The following is a 3,635-nucleotide window of genomic DNA, read 5'->3' as shown; positions in this document are numbered from 1 at the left end:
ACGGATACAGCAGTGGGGGAAAAATCCCCAGTCATCATCTTACATGGTTCACAGTCCTATTAGCTCTTCCAGTTTCTCAGCTGAGGCAGCAAAGGCCCAGAGAGGGCAAGCAGAGCCCTCCAGGTCACACTGCAGACGTGGAAAGAAAACCTACACTGCTTCTCAGGCCTCCTGCTTCATCCCTCTCCCGGCCACGTGGTCACTCCCAGCTCCTGCCCCCGCCCCCCCCCCCCCCCACGGAGGCCTAAACTGATCCCCTCCCTCTCCTCTTCATCTCCTCTCCAAGTTCTGCTGCTCCACCTTGCTGTTAACTGATGGCCAGAAGTTGGGGCTCCTCTAGGTGGCGCTGGGGTCTGCTCAGAGCCCAGAATTGGCCCTTCTCTGGCTGTTTCCATGGTGTCCTGCCCACCTCTCAAGGGTGATTCCACTATCAGTGATAGAGTTTAGTACCGTCCCACACGTGTGCACCCCAAGTGGACAGCCCACCGCTGTGGCAGCAGCTAAGTTGGCTGATGGCTGTTTAAAGAAACAGGCTTGGAGCAGGGCCCCAGGCTGTTAGCACCAAGCCGCCCTTTCTGCAAATACAGGCTAAGTGTCACTCTGGCTGCCAATGAGGCTAAGCCAGGCTTGGTTTTCAACTACAGCCACAGAACCTTGTTTTGAAAAGAAAGAGCTAAAATTTCTTCTACACTCAGCTGCTCTGCAGACAGACAAGAAACAGGTGGGCCTTCTGCACGCAGCCTGGGCCCCAGTCTAGGGGCCGGTCCCTGGAAGAACCAGTCAGACTTGGTTTAAGCCTCCAGGCGCTCTGCAAATAACTGCCTAGCAGTGAAACTCAACTAACCTCCTAAAAGCTGGTGGTTGACTCCTGGGTGTGTTGAAACCAGCCAGCCAGCTTTCGGCCAGCAGCTGCTAAGTTTGAAGAAGGCTGGCTGCGGTTGGCTCAGAAACCATGGCTTGCCTAAATAAAATAATAACTAACGACAGCTACTGTTTACTGAACATCTGCTACGTGGCGGGCACCTTGTGCATCACAAACTTGCAAGGTAGGCTTTAACACCCCCATTTTCCCAGGGACGAAGCAGAGGCCCAGAGCGGTCAGCTCTGCTGCCTGAGGTGGGGGATGCTCAGGCAGCCAGGCAGAGGCAGTGCACACCTGTCGCTGCCCCAGCTCCCTCCACAGCCTGAAATGTCCCCAACACAGGGAGGGATGCTAAGCTATAGTCGGCTCAGGGTAAGCAGGCTAGAAGACAAGACTGTCTCCTATCGAAGCTTTGAGCTGCATCAGAAGCGGTGGCTGAACTCCTTCCTCTTCACGGTCTTGACCCAAACTTCTAAGGCGTAGCCCTGCAGGAAACGTCCCAGTTCAGAAGGTCCTTGTAGCCAAAGGAGCTTCTTCAATGTATCGGGAACTTTACACTTTACACGTATTATATCATATTATTAGCCATGTGACATGGTGGGTGAGCCCATAAGCCCTATCACCAGACTGACTGGATCCAAATCGTGACTTTGTCACTTGCCAGCTGTATGCCTTGGGCAAAAATCACTTAACCTCCCAGAGCCCCATTTTGCCTCTCTGTAAAATGGGCAGAATAAATAGTACCTACTTCAAAAGGTTATTGTAGAAAAAAAGGGATGATATTTAGAGTTCATGGCATAGAGCTTGGCATGTAGCCCAACCTCTAAACACGGCAAATGTTATTTTTATATGTTATTTAAACAAATTCCTCGTGAGAACATTGAGGAGTGGATGTTAGTATCTTCATTTTACTGATGGGGGAACCGAGATTAAGAGAGGTTCAGTGACTTCCCCAAATTCACGCAGCGAGGAACTCACAGTGTTACCATTGGTCGTTAGCTAATTATTAATAGGAAAAAGAGAGGCAAAGGCAATTAGACATTGAGTTTAACAGACTGGGGAGCGAGAGCCTATTTGCTTCACCAGGAAGCTGCAGCTTCACACCCCCGGGGACCACAGCGCTGCTCCACCAAGGGGATGAACACTCCTTCCTCTCCCCATATGGTACTGGATTGTTGGGGGTGCAGGGGGAGGTGCTGGACCACAGAGGCCTGTCAGTCTCACTAGGGGGTGTAGACCTATCCAGAGCCCACAAGAGCTAGGGAAATTCATTGGGTTTTTTGAAAAAGCACCTGGTACGCCCCAAATCCGAGCTAATGTAATCCCAGGGGAACAAAGACCCCCCCCCCCACCTCGCTCTCTCTCGGGAACCTGAAGTTTTCCATTTGTTTGTATCCTCTCTTCCAGAAGCACATGACCATGTGGGTCTAGCAGTACCGGGGCCCAGAGCAGACTGCGTGGGCTCCAAAAGACTGCACTTTAACACGAAGCTTTTGTTTCAGCCTTGCTGAAGATAGGGTTGGACTTCTTCCAGGGTGGGACAGAGAAGGGACATTGAAAACCCAGGGGCCGCCATCCACACGAATAAACCATTTTGCCAAAGCGCAGTTTCCCGTGTGTGGGTCCTTGGAAGGCTTTCCTTGCGATCCAGAGGAAGAGCCTAATTTCCACCGACAGCAATAGGGCTGCAGTTTGACTCTGTGTCTGTTCCTTGACACCAGCTACCGAGGTAGAAAGAAGCCTGAGAGCCCATTTCCAGCAGGTCAGGGTGGCAATCTCTCCTCCGAGGGCTGGGTCCACCCAGAGGCAGCTTTCTTTGCCTGCAGGTGTTTCTTTTCGTTTTCAGTTGATTTTTAACACCTTCAGACTGAATGTACAGAAGAGAAACTGAGGCCCAGAAGGGGTGTGGACCTGCCCCAGGACACCCCCTGCACTGAGGGCAGGATTCCCTTCCAGTGGCAAACCCTGCCTCAGTCCCTCGGGAGGCTCCGTGTGGCCCAGCCCCCGAGGCAGTTTGCTGGGAGTTGACGGGTGAATGGGGAACTGAAGGTGGCATCTCTTGAGGATGAACACTGGGCACAGCTGTGTTGATGGATGGCTGAAGTAGGTCATTCTGCAGCCAGACTTGGCCCGACACTGGGGCTGGGACATCCGTCAGCTGCTGCCACATCACTGTTTCCACTGAGAGGCATGGGGGAAGGGCTGGGGATCAGGAAAGGTGATGCTTCCCCCATGCGAGAGCCTGTTTCTCCTGGCAAAGTCCTCCAGAGGCCCAGAGGGGACACATGGGTGCCCCAGGCTGGCCCCTGATGGGATGTGTTGGTGGGGCTGTCATGGGCCTCCCCTGTGTAGGTCCTGGGCTGTGCCCTCCTGCAGTCCCCTCAGCAGCCCCGGGGGCAGGTCTCAGTGCCCTCACATTCCCAGCAGAGACACAGAAGCTCAGAGAGAGCAAGCCATTAGCCCAGGGCCCTCAGCCTGTACACGGTGGTGTTGCTCCTGGACCCCAAGCCCCTGCCTCCTCTCTGGCTCTCAGGTCGAGGTGCTGTCTCGTTATTACACAGACCACACATAAACTCATATACCTTTGCACCTTATCAGGCCGAAACATGCGAGGAACAGTGATTTTGTAAAGTTCAGCCAAGTATATATTATACGCGTGTATATAAACACATACGTTTGTGTTGGGCTGAACCTTGCGACCAGAGGGTCAGAACCTTGGTTCTGGGAGGGGTATTGCTGAGCAGCACCGCGTGCTGCTGGCCAATAGAAGTTG

The 3,635-nt window shown here is 53.2% G+C and overlaps 1 long non-coding RNA gene across 1 annotated transcript; it reads left to right on the top strand.

The window, feature by feature from the left end:
- The first annotated feature begins 726 nt into the window (after window positions 1-726).
- Window positions 727-2,465, top strand: LOC112299469 (uncharacterized). The gene is made up of 2 exons (XR_006654577.3): window positions 727-1,046; window positions 2,270-2,465. It is a non-coding gene; the product is annotated as an uncharacterized lncRNA (long non-coding RNA).
- Window positions 2,466-3,635: the final 1,170 nt, after the last annotated feature.

This window comes from Desmodus rotundus, chromosome 3 (assembly GCF_022682495.2).
Source record: "Desmodus rotundus isolate HL8 chromosome 3, HLdesRot8A.1, whole genome shotgun sequence".
Lineage (NCBI taxonomy): Eukaryota > Metazoa > Chordata > Mammalia > Chiroptera > Phyllostomidae > Desmodus > Desmodus rotundus.
Note: the sequence above shows the minus strand (reverse complement) of the source record. Positions and strands in the feature narration are given on the sequence as shown.